Source organism: Myotis daubentonii, chromosome 10, assembly GCF_963259705.1.
Source record: "Myotis daubentonii chromosome 10, mMyoDau2.1, whole genome shotgun sequence".
In the NCBI taxonomy this organism is placed as follows: domain Eukaryota; kingdom Metazoa; phylum Chordata; class Mammalia; order Chiroptera; family Vespertilionidae; genus Myotis; species Myotis daubentonii.
In genome coordinates, this window is record NC_081849.1 from 82,543,672 (window position 1) to 82,557,040 (window position 13,369).

Sequence of the window (13,369 nt, forward strand, 5' to 3'; positions counted from 1 at the left end):
AAATCCATAAAATCATATTTTGATAAAAAATGGCCACCATACCAAAAGCGAGTTTCATATTTATCCAAAATAGGACCAGAAGGGTCCAGATCTCGTGCTGTCCCATTGGAAATCGATGCTCCTGTTTGGCCATTCCACCTGATTTAAGAGGCTCCAGGCCACTCTGCCCCAATCCTCTTTGCTGGGGACATAGGAAGCTTTCTAACGAACACAAAATAATTACGACGTTTGAAATTATAAATCTCACTGCATACTTATTTTATTAAAGCCTTGTTGTAAGTTTTTCCCAGAAGAATGCACAGTATAGAATAATGAGCACTCAAGGCCCTGAGACACTAAAATAAAAATTCAAAATTGCTGACTCTCACATGATCTTCTTTAGGACCATCAAGAGCCCATTTATCATAACGACTCACAGGGAGGGCACTCATTTTTCTCTCCTTTAAAAAATCCTTCTTGGGAGAACTGATGCGGAATGTTTCAATGACATTGTACCAGGTTTCCCCCAAACGTCACCATAGCGCAAGAAATGACAACTGCCCTATTCTATCATCTCAAAGACGGGTCCTAGCATGTGTGTAGATTTATAGATAACAAATGGATGCCTACCACTCTATCTCGTCCAATGCCAACTTAACACAATACGCATGCACACCTGCATCCACACCCCACAAAGATGCTGGACTCTTTTGTACAAACATTTGCCAGCTGTGAATAGTTCAGTTTATACATATTTCAATGAAGTCTAGCCACACTAACTTGTACCTGGTTTCCAATTGTTTTTCTTCTTCTAAGATACGCCATAAACTGAGGAGACAAACACTAGAGTGCATTTTAAGTTATTTTCATAGAAATTACCAGAAAAAAATCCATTAGTCCAGCAAAACTCTCCAACCACCTGTGGAAATCAGAGTGAAATACCATGCAAGTAGCTCTGTTCTGCTCTGCTATTTCTCCTCTTCTCATGTCTGCACCTCCCAACTAAGTTCAAGGCTCCACAAAGTCTAGTAAATTGTAAGCATGTCATGACTGTTATTAATTTGATAGTGATGAACAATGAGCGATCACCTTCTACAATTCCAGCGAAATCTTGAGAACATTTCCTTTTTGTATTAAGAGCTTGAAATGCCTTGCTTTATCTCACGGCTGGGGTCCCTCTGAGGTAAGCTTATCGCCCGCCTTGTAACAGATGAGGGATCGATGCTGGAGGAAGAGAGAGAACCAGGTCCATCGCTGGTCCCCCGGCCACAAGGCTGCCTCTCCGAACCCCGTGCAGAGCGTGCCAGAGAGCAGGAGGGGATGAAGCACTGGCCTTGGCCCTGAACAACCCCTGGGTTCGGTGGGAGCCCAGTGGGCGCAGGGAAGGGGTAACCCTGTAACATGGGTTTGGGGGAAAGACTACATTTTCATTCCAGCCCCCCAACATAACACACACCACCCTGACCTGGGTTTGGGCCTACGATCAGGCAGCCTCTTTGAAAGCCACATTTGCTAGAGAATGTCTCCGATGGTTGAAAGATCCCTCCCTCCCTCCTTCCCTCCCTCCCCTCTCTCCTTCCTGCACATACACATCTCCACTTCTCACAGCTTGAGCGAGTTTTGCACAATTGGAAACGATAAAACTCCAGGAAGAGAAGAGACAGAGTCATGCGGTTCTATCTCCCCATCCCGCACCCTGGGCCCTGCTGTCCCACAAACATGTGTGTCTGCCGGCCGCCATGCGGTGTTTCCCTGGACCTAGACCGTGAGACACAGCCTTTGGTCACCTGCTTTAGCTCCACCGAGCGCCGCCCTTGGTTCTAGAAGCGTCCTCACACCCGTCGCTAGTGCTCAGAGCTTGTGGACTGTGAGTGTCCGTATCCGTCCGCTTAGTAACTGACACCATCACTCCGCGGGTGGGTGCTGACAGCCTTTCACAAGGAGAAGGGGTGTCACACATGAACTCCTCCGTCTGGTGGCCAGTGGTGGTTTCAAGTAGTGCTAAGGGACAGGAGCATCTCGTCATTAACCCCCCTACCTAGACTTGGTGTATTTTGAGAGTTTTGAAGCAAATGCTGAAGAAATCTGTTCAAATTGAGGGAGAGGAGGGTGCTTAGTGGGGAGAGGAAATGCCCCGGGCGGGAGGAGGCCTGGATGTGCTCAGGAACTGTGAGTTGTGACACTTGTCGGATGAAAAGTATGCACTCCAGCCCCAGCAGGTTCGGAGTGGGTAGAGCGTTGGCCATAGGGACTGAAGCGTCCTGGATTCGATTCCCGTCAAGGGCATGTACCCCGCTTGCAGGCTCCATCCCCAGCCTTAGTCTGGGCGTGTGCGGGAGGGCAGCCAATCCATGTCTCTCTCACGTGGATGTTTGTCTCTCTCTGTCTCTCCCCCACCCTTCCACTCTCTCTAAAAATCAATGGGAAACTATCCTCAGGTGAGGAGTAACAAAACAAAACAAAACAAAACAAAAGTCTGTCCACCAACCCCAGGCTCTAGTCCTGGAATCCGGGCAGATTTCTTCAGCAGGGGAGAGGCCTGACTGCGGGGCCCAGGGAGGGAGGGAGGCAGGCGGAGGGGACAGGACAGAGAGTCTCAGTCCCGGGAGGAAGATGCAGAAGGAAAGAGGACCTGCGGGTACTGCAGGTTTAGAGGCGAGTTGGGTACAAACTGGGGCCCCCTTGCTGGCACGCAGGGAGAAGCATGACCTTGGACGCCCGAGGCTCTGGGACAGAGCGCCTTCTACCTCCACAGCAAAGGACCATGGAGACAGAAATGTGCTCGTCTCCATAGACTGAACACAGGTACTAAAAGTGCCCGTAAACAATTAATTTGGTTCCCTCCCCTGAGATGAACCAAAGAAACCCTGGGTCCATGTGCTGAGAAATGGCACAGGGTGTGCAGTAACCTTGCTGTCTGCAACAACAACCTTCCGTGAGTCTGACAGCTGGTTTTTCCAGTTAAGCTCAGGTATAAACGGCAGACGATGGAGCCGCAGACTGCAACCCTAATTCCGGCCAGCCTGCGGGAAGGAGCAGAGGAGGACAAAATACCTCAAAAGTATACAAATTGGCCAAATGAAACTGCGTGTGTTACCATCTCCTACGACAACAGAAATTTACCGCCTGACAATTTACATCTGGTTTGCACCCTGATTCTGCAAATCACAAAAATGGGTTGCTGTGGCAACGGCCACGTGCTGTTTCGCTTGCTGGGAGAAACCAGAAAAACACCCTCAAAGTGCCTCCTAAGAGGCACAAATACAGCACTTTTTTTTACTGCTCCTCCCCACCCGGAGAGAACCAATCTCCTGACAGTGGGTATTTTTTCTTAGCTTTAAAAATGGGTTCTCGTGCTGTCATTTGCATTTTTATTATGTATACTACCAATTTAGACAAATGGGTAGAAAAATCCATGGAAATAGAAGAGAGATGGATACAAATTGCCTGAGTCACGTGAGTGCATCAGGGCTCTCGTCTTGTACGGCATCCCCACTCTTATCATCGACAGCTCTTCCAGCCAGTTTTGCTCACCAATGTATGTATCCCACCCGTGAGGGACACCCCCAAGTTCACTGAGAGCTCAACTCTTTTTCAAAAACATATTTTTATTGATTCAGAGAGGAAGGGAGAGGGAGAGAGCGAGGGAGGGGGGGGAGAGAGAAATAGTAATGATGAGAAAAAAATCATTGATTGGCTACCTCCTGCACACTCCCTGCTGGGGATGGAGCCTGCAACCCAGGCCATGTGCCCTGACCTGGAATCAAACCGTGACCTCCTGGTTCATGGGTCAATGGAAAGCTCAACCCTTAAAGCATCAGCCAGGGCAGTTCGCCTTCGTGGGCTGGAAACAGGAGCCGGGGACAAACGGGGACCGCGCCGTTCCTTGGAAGCGTGTTCTTAATCGCAGCGGCACCCACAGGAGCTGCTCACCAGGACGCTGTGCAAGGCGCTGGAGCGCATCTTGCTACCAATGTCTGTGCACCGTGGAGCCAGCAACACACGTCCACACTGAATCAAATGGGGAGGATGTTCCTCTCCTACCGACGTACGTCCCGTCCAGGACTTCAAAGAAGGGAGGTCAATGTGTAGGACATGTGAGGCCCTGGAAACAACCAGGTCAGCTCGGGTCATTGCTCTCCTTGTTCGACGGCCAGCTTGACAGCTCCTTAAACCCTCCAGACACGGGTCTGATGGGGAGGTCCCTGTTCTTGAAAGAGCTCCATTATTGGGCCCTGACACGATAGAAGTCTCCACGCTACGGAAGCTCTGTGATGTGTAGGAAGCTCTCTGAGAAAACAGCCCACTCAGAAAACGCGCGTCAGATATGTCTTCCCCACCGCCACCTGCAAACCTTGCTGGCTGTCTCCACCCCATGCCTAAGCAGGGGCGCACTACCTAGAGGCAGGGACTCAACCGGGGAAAGGACTGGTGAGGCAGGGCTGCTAAAAGACAACAGGATTTACAACATAAGCAACAAGGTAACAGGAACTGAAGTCTGAGTGTGTGAAAACCCTACGTACCCAGGATGCGAACAGAGGCGTCCCTGACAGGCTGTGGAGGGAAAGCGTCTGACTGCATGCCGTGTGCGTCTTCTGCGGCTCCACCCTCGAATCACACTAAGGAAACGGAACGAACACTCAGATAGATTCCCCCCCTTTTCCTTGGGCAGCAGTAGAGAACAATCAATTTAGAAATAATTGGAGAAATTTGTGTTTTGCTCAGAAGGAAAAATGAAAACATTCATTCAACGGGCCCACATAGAATCATTTGCTTAATGGCAGTTCTAATATGTTATGCATTTATTCAATCTACTTCTTACTACATTGAAATGCAAAAACAATCACTCTGGGTGTAAATCCTCGGAAACAATCAAAGTTTCTATTAAACCAGAGAAGACACAGTTAAGCTTCAGTGTGACTTGCAGATGCTCATGAATAGACAGTACTTGGAGCTTCTCTCTCTAGAAAGGGGGAAGTCTTTCTCTCTCTAGAAAGTTTCCTCCTGTCCCCTCCTTCCTTCCATTCCATCTTTCTCCCTCCCTCCTAGCCCGCCTCCCCCCCCCCCCATATCTTCCTTCTTTTCTTGGACTCAGAATAAGGAGAGTGTCTTCTTCAAAAGTCTAGCGACACAGACACGTAAAATTGTCCTATGTTACAGTGCCAGCCCTCCAGCAGGTAGGAACTTCCTTTCCACATCTGTTATAAAGAGTTTCCTTCCACTGATCAGTCACAGGGGAACATGGGCAGTCTCCACATTCTAGGTCCTTTGTCTCCACATTCTAGGTCCTTTGTCTCTCCCTCTCTCTCTTTCTCTCTCTCTCACACACACACACACACACACACACACACACACACACACACACACACTCACACTCACACACACACATGCATGCATGTCACACAAATGCATGGCTTGTTTTTGTAAATTGGCATGAAAGCCATTTCTGTTCATTAAAAACTCAATAAGCATGTTCAAGAAAAGGCAGCCAGACGTGAAGCAGTAAATGAACAGGTACTGTGCATGCCTAACAAGCATTTCATATCTGACTTTGAAAGAAACTTTTAAAACCCTCCTGTTTAACTGGGGCACTACGATATAATAATCTCAAATATGAGAGCCAGTAAATGTGTTTGATGCTCTCACTAAATGCCATGGATTTGTTATTGGTGAGCAATAATCTCACTGGATAGTAATGAACTTCCAATGATTTATCTGCAACACTGTCCATTGCAATGCTCTGAGTTGTACTAAATACTTATAATCCTGCTGATATTGTTATAGAATCTAATATTCAGTGTATATAAATAGAACCTATTACACAGATTTTTAAGGACATTTTACTCACTCCATTCGCTCTGCATGGGTTCTGGGTGCTTCTGCTGAAACTTGGTACCAACCACGTCTGCCCAACCTTAACTGACAGCAGGTGCTGTTTCGGTTTGTGTCAATTCTTTACTTAACAAAGTTTATATGAATTGTTTAACAAGGGTGTTTTTATGCCCTAAATTATTTAGAGAAACACACTGCCTTTTGTAAGCACAGATTCGTCCAATCCAGGCTTCAGCAGAGACACAAACCTCACAGATATTGACCTAGAGACTGCTTCCCTTCCCTCACTATGATGGGCATAAGTAACATCTGGCCTCCGGCCACACCCAACCAATGTCCTAGGGCCGTGGTCGGCAAACTCATTAGTCAACAGAGCCAAATATCATCAGTACTTCTTCAAAATAGACTCGCCCAGGCCGAAAACCAACTTCTGCGCATGGGCCATGAAGTTTCAACGCACTGTACACGCGCCCGCACGTGGTATTTTGTGGAAGAGCCTCACTCAAGGGGCCAAAGAGCCGCATGTGGCTCGAGAGCCGCAGTGCGCCGACCTCGGTTCTAGGGGCCTTTTTTCAATTATCGCCGTGCTTATCGTTATTCTTTTTGTTGTCATCATAGCATTTTACATTATTTTTTAAAGTCATTCGCAACTCCAGATATTAAGAACATATTATGACCAATTTTACACGGTTTCCTATGTTCTCCAAATAGAAATACCACAAGATGTAAGAACATAATCTGTGCACCTTCCACCCTCACTAAGCATAGTACTAATGAAGACACAATCTATAAAATTCAATTGGAAAAACCTATCATATGCCAAAAAGCTATCTTTATAAAATGCTATCTTCATTAGTTCCTACAACAGACTGATTGAAGATGTTACTATGCGAGTATTTGGATTAGAGGGACTTTTAAGCGTTAAGCAATCTCCACCTCACTAAACCTTGTTAAACATGCTAGTATTTACAACTTGATTTGTTAGTTTTGTAGTCTCCCAAATTAAACACACACACACACACACACACACACACACACACACTTCTCAGGTTGCCAGTTTTATATTATCCTTCAATAGTCCACTCATATAAACAGTTGTCAGGACTCAGCATCCATTGGCAAAACCAAGGTCACACCTGAGTGTCATGTACAGTAAGTATTTTATCGTGATATTTGGGGAATTTATACTTAAAAACATGTAGTTGGTATTTTGGTAACTACCCAGGACTAATGTAGCTAGGCACTGCAGACACAGCAATGGACACAAATGAAACTGCCTTAACAAAGCTACTATTCTACGGGGTGGTGAGAGAAGCAGTACACAAAATAACTAATTTCTGGTGGTCCTGACTGCTGTATAAGGAAAACAGAACAGGACAGTGACTGAAAGCGGTACTCTCAGTAAGGTGACCTACAAATCAGGTACCACCAAGTAGGAAAATCAAAAGCCAGATTAAAGAACAAATGACTGAAATAATTTCAATACAACCTAATATGTCCGGTGCCATCTATGTGATGAGCCATTAACTTTAATGTCTGAATTACGTTTTTAAAGGAAGTTATTTAATTGTGCAGCATTGTGTATACTTTTGAAGTAAGACATTGGCTTGGACCTGGAGGTCCTTTAAGAACAACCAGTAAAGGGACAGTGAAGTACCCATGTAGCTAACAGGCTCCATGTAGCACAGCTAACAGAAAGGTCACTGGTAATGGGGTCAGAGGTCTGGAATGCAGCTCACGGCCCTAATTCAGAAAGGTGTTTGCAAGCTTCCCATGGAGGTTTTGTTCTACTTAAAACATGTTTCTAACAGCCCCTGGAATGTTGTTTCAGGCCGACTATTGGGAGCATAAGGGGAACTCATAGAGCACGAAGGAGAGCGACACTTTCCAAATATCAGTGAGCAAACAATCCTTATTTAGCTCTTTATAAGGAGTTAAAAACCCAGACCAGACCTCAACCATCGCCCCCTCCGAAACAGTAACAGAAAAGCGTCACCCATCCCTGGCACATGGCAGGCACGCGCTAACCCAGGGCACACCCGAAATGTGTCCCTACAATGGATTCTTTCATTCTCGGACCATAGGAGCTCATTTCATTTCGATTCCTTTCAAAATGTGATTTTCATGAACCTCAGTAAAAATATAAAACTGATATTCATGCTGCTCTGTAGAACAGCATGAAAATCGCTATTTTATTATGTGCAGAACAGAAACGGAACTACGGCAGAGGCCCTGAAGGCGGCTTCTTGTCGGAGGGCAACTCCCTGACATGTAAGCCTGCGTGTTCTGTAAGAATCCTGGAGCTACAATCTCCTTCGTTTCCTGCCGACTTCACTGGACTCCTGTCCATGGCCTTCCTCGTCGTCTGGATAAACCAGTGGCTTTCTGTTCCAAACGGAGTCCAGCACGGGGGACAAACGTGATGGGAATCACAGCGGGAGTATCTGCAGCCACGCTTCTGCCCAGCTCTCTGCTACGAAACCATCCCTCCGAGACTGGCAGGAAAGCACTGCCTTGTGGCCGCCAACACAGAACCAACTGTTGGGGGGTTTGTGGTGCAGATGCCTGAGGTGCCCTCCCGGGTATAAGCCCTCAGGGAGAGCCCTGCTGGCAGGAGCAGGCAGCACAGCGCAGCACACATGTGCCTGGGGTGACTCTACCTGGAATCACCTCCTTTCTCACTCCACTGGGGAGCTGGACCAAGAACGGAGACTTCAGAGGCTGAGCTCAGGGTTCTTGGCTGTCTTCCGATGAAGAAGAGCAGGATTTAACACGGCGGGAGCTAGCGGGGTCACTACCCCACATGCTTTCACCTGGAACGTGAGGTAACTTAGTGAGGAGGGTCCCTGGGAGACGTGCATGCCCAACCTACTGAACTGCAAGGCACCAGACGAGTGTTTCTCCTGTTGCTCAAACAGGGAGTTTGCTAGAGCAACGCTCCCCACGGAGCTGGAAAGGAAGCTAAAAGGATGGAGTCGCTTGCCAAACAGACCACAGCCCTAGCTCCCAGTAAACAGAAACTGGTGACATGAATGAGCTTCTAGAAATCAAAAGTACCCGGGGCAAGAGGAAAGCACGTTTTAGGAAGACTCTTCGTCTTCACCTGTGTGATATTTTAAAATACAGATTGATGCAGAAGTAAATCAATTACCCAAAACATCTACAAATAGAAATAAAAATTGTAACAAAATAGGAAACTTTAGTAGATAAGTTTAGTCAATCACATGGAGAGTTTTCTGAGCGGAGCTAAAGGATTTGAGTACACACACACGCACATGCACACATTTTGCCAAGAGAATATTTTTCCCATAAAACACAAAGAAATTGTCCCCTGATATACAAATACAAAAAATATCCCCAAATTCTCTATACATCTGTACAGGTTCTAAGAATCCTTCTATAGACTTCTTCTGATTCTAATAAACTTAGTGCCCCTGTCTATATGCCATTGTTTGTCACACATGTAAAACAGGTGAATCAACATGATTCAACCTGAAAGTACCATGAACTCTCTTGGTAAGTTCTGTCCGTAAGGTTATACTATGTTTGCACAGGGCAGTAGACTGAAGCAATTTGGACCTTATTGCTTGGAGGTTACTACAAAAGTTATGCAATTATTGAGCCTGAAGGGACCTCTCCTTCTGAAAGTGAAGCCACCAACGGCGATAGGTCTTCTCCTGTCTCCTGCCCTGCATTCATGTGCGGCCCCGCTGCGGGTGTGTGGTTAACCACCCAGAGGGAGACCTACTGTTCACAACATGGAGCAGGCGGTCCACGATTCCGCTTCCCAGTTTGGAAAGTAAGATGATTACACTTCAATCCCAGATGAGCGACTGTTAAAAATAATGCATAAATGAGTGCCCCTCCCCCCCACAGATGCCTATACTTGGCTCCACAGAAAAGCTACATAACAAGGAAATGATAGAAAAGAAGCTAAAAGGGCAAGTCAGGCGATCAAACCCCACTGGCTCGCACGCCACGCTGAGTGGAACACCGGTCGGCTGCACTGTAAGTCAGAGTTCCCGGACACGGAGCGCTTCTCCTGGAGTGAATGCGAGCGCAGAGAGACAGGTTCTGCCTTAAAAGAGCGTTTGTTCTACTGCTCATGTACAAAACCCGTCCTCACATATAATGCTATTAATGAAGTGCTCCGCTGAGCAAAAGCGATCATTAAAGATAAATACAAATCAGAATTCTTTTCATAATGAGAAATGACTACCACAACAAGCTGGTAATTTACAAGAACACAGGAACCACAGCCCAACAGGGAACACTCCCGAGCCCCGGATTCCATGCCCGGAGCTCTAAAAACATTGGAAAGAGGGATCTCTGTGCTGCAAATGACCCTCCCGGACGTGGCCGCGCCATGGCCAGCTGCCGTCCACGCGCCTGAGGCTTGGTGGGCCACATTGGAAATGATCTTTTAAAGAAACAGCCCTGAGCCTGTTTTATTGTAAAACAGTCATTGCAAGAACTGCCTTTTAATCTAAGGGAGCCCGCTTAGTTTCATGAGGGTGGAAACAGCAACTCGTTAAACTCTTCCCTAATGATCGCTGTTCAAATATCAGGCCTTGAACATGACAAGGACACAAAATAATATCAAAGCTTCCCTCTTTTTGTGTTTTTACCTATGGTTTTCCTAGCATCGTGATAAGAGAGACTCTTCACCAGTTTGAGGATCTCAAACTATCTGATCGGAGCATCTGAAAATGTCAGAATCTAAGGCAATCATTCTCAAAGATGGTGTCCATTAAATCAATGGGCACACGTTACATGCATGTTGGTGCATCCATGCTGCGTGACAACAAACAAAACTTTGCTCTAATAAACAGACTTCTTTACAATGGTGACGCTGTAAGAAATCGCTACGGGATCCTCTAGAACATAAACAGTCCATTTGGAAACAACAGTGAAAATTTTATCCAAACCCCAGGTGTTGTGGGGACCTAAGACTGGAGCAACGTGATTTATCTGAATCGCAGCAAACGCAGGCCTAGAAAACAGGCTTTCATTTCCTCATCCCCTTCCCCATCACAGGGCTGCCCTCTAACTCTCACAGAGTGAGACTCCTCCTCAGAGAAGGAGACAGACAACAGCTGCCCTGTCGCCATGGGGGACACTCATTTCTGAAAAGATCTAAGACGAGCGATGCTATGTTAACCAACACTTGAGAGGAAGTAGAGCTCAGTGGTAGGCAATACTGAGACATATTAAATATTTAATTTGAGCAACAATTGATTTGAATAGGGCAGTGTCCAACCAGTGGTTAGGAGGCCTACTGCCAGGGGCTGTGGGGGACTTTACAGAGAAAGTGTAGAAGCAAAGAAAAGGGATTGTTGACGGCTGTAGCGTAAAGCCCAGTTGGCTGTTTGGGACGAATTGTCCTTCAGTTTGTGTTTTTGGCACCTTGAGCCATTCCCAGGCTTAGGTTTGGGGTCACCTCTGACTGCAGAGCCACCTCAGTGCAAGGGTCTCCTTGTTTAATTAATTTAACAGTGGTTAAGTCTGGGCTTTCGAGGTATGATGAAGGGATGTGAATCCACATCTGAGGATCAGTGAACTGGCAAGCCAACCTGTAACGATGTCTGCAAAAAGAGCTGGCGTGAGGACTGCCTGGGAGAATTCATGTAGGCCTGAGCCCAGGGGCACATGGGACATGTTTGCTGTTGATGTATGATTAGCGGCTCCTCCCACACCCATCCTCTTCCAGAGCATTTCTTCTTTTCTGCCCCATCCCCTAGGCAGCGAGTGTGTAACGATCCTTCCACACCTTGAAAGGAGGGAGGCCTATTGATTTCAGTCAAGGCCAAGAAAAATAGACCCAACCTTGGCAGCCTAGGGACTGAGATGATGCTGGGAAATTTGCATTAGAAAGAATGCCTAAGGCTTCCCAACTTTTCAACACTCCTCCAGAATGAACCAGGGAACCACTTAGCATGAGTCATTTGACCTCCGAGGGCCTCCATTACCTCATTTCTAAGAGGCCATGGGAACAGATGGATGGTTCAGAGGCTGAGGTCTAGGAAACCCCTTCAGGATCAGAGGCTGTCAGCAGGGGCACTAACCAGAAAAGATTTTTCTTTCCTGTGTTTGACTTACTGTGAATCTCGGTTAAGACCGCATTTGAACAAAAGATTTCACAATTGAAATGAGGTTGAGAACCCATGGATCTGTATGCCCATTCCAGCTAAAAATTTCTATGACACCAAAAATATGCCAATTTTCTTTTACACCAAATTTATTCAGGTGGTTCAAACTTGAATATTATAAAAAATCCACAGTTTTCAGTTTAGCAAAAAAGTATCATAATGGATATATTGTTCAAGTGCCAGTATTAATAATTACTGACAACTCATTTTTGCTTCATTTATTCCATCAAGGGGCCTACTTTAGGCAATTTACATCCCCAGTGGTTAGTTTGCCTTAATTTGATGACTAAAGTAACCCTCTTCTTCATTGACTACTGTGCAGATATAAACATAAAATGAAATAGGAAAACACAGTTAATTAATCTGAGAGCATTTAAAAGCCCCATCATGACTAAAATTCACAGATCTTAATGTGTTAATGACATAGGACTCCAGTTGTGAATATAAATACAAAGGCTAAAATCAGGGGAAGTCCGTTTACCCACAGGCGTTTTATTGACACCTTTTTAAAACCTTTCATGTTTGCAGAGTAGTGCCATATTCAGAATGTAAAGAAACCTTAGTTATCGTATAACCACATTTTAAAGTTTAATGTTCGTTAACCTGATGCACAGAGTGCGAGGCGTCCTGCCCACAATGCCAGAACCGTCTGGTAAACCCGGTCCATGTGTCATAACGAAAAGCAGACTGTCTCCCCCTTTATCGCATGTCTATAACTGATGAACATATTAAGACAGCGTTCATTAAACGATTCTATGCAGTTACCATCATCCACTCCCTGAAAGTTGACATACAAACTCAAACAATTAATTCGTTTAGAAAAACTGGAAAATAGATAGTTCCCAAGCGGGGGCGGGGGGGAATAGCTTCTTCTAGAAATCATTTAGTGTAACTCAATACCTTTGGGATGTGGGGCCTTCAACCAGAATTGAAGATTGAGTCTTACAATACAGGAACATGAGGCCAGATAATGGGAGAATAGAATGTAAACTCTTTATACAAACCAACTTAGCTGGCAAGTTGCTGTAGAAGAAGAAAACAACTGGGTTTTAATGTAGCCATGGCAACTGCCTGTCTTCACTAGTTTTTTAACTTAAGTCAAGTATCAAATGTTTCTGTTCTTCAGACTCCGTGGTCTTTCTAATGCACATAATGAGGTCCAGGGAAGAAGCCACGCTTTGTTCTTAAGCTTTGGCATTGTAAAACGGCATCTGAGACACGGTGGATTTTACATCTTCTGGCCCACGTGTTCTCCCAGCATACTGCAGTTGGTTTTCACATGCATCATAAAACAACACAGAATCCTCTGGACAGACTAGGGTTTCCTCCTCTGCACCTCCACAGAGCGGTGCCATACAGTTCTCTTACTGTGAGGCAACGCGACTGTGCCTCAGACTCTGCTGTTTCCC

General features: G+C 45.9%; 2 protein-coding genes across 5 annotated transcripts in view; one reads left to right on the forward strand and one right to left on the reverse strand.

The window, feature by feature from the left end:
* Nucleotides 1–13,369, reverse strand: part of IMMP2L (inner mitochondrial membrane peptidase subunit 2) — a 477,803-nt gene that overhangs the window by 236,543 nt on the left and 227,891 nt on the right. The gene's annotated exons all lie outside the window — the stretch shown is intronic.
* The window catches only part of LRRN3 (leucine rich repeat neuronal 3), a 34,082-nt gene that overhangs the window by 11,231 nt on the left and 9,482 nt on the right, over nucleotides 1–13,369 (forward strand). Inside the window, exon 1 of one of the 3 annotated variants that reach the window (XM_059655885.1) lies at nucleotides 678–1,014. The exons of the other annotated variants lie outside the window; for them this stretch is intronic. The gene's annotated coding sequence lies outside the window, so the exon portion shown is untranslated. Of the gene's footprint in view, nucleotides 1–677; nucleotides 1,015–13,369 lie in introns of those variants that run through there. 3 annotated transcript variants of the gene reach the window in all.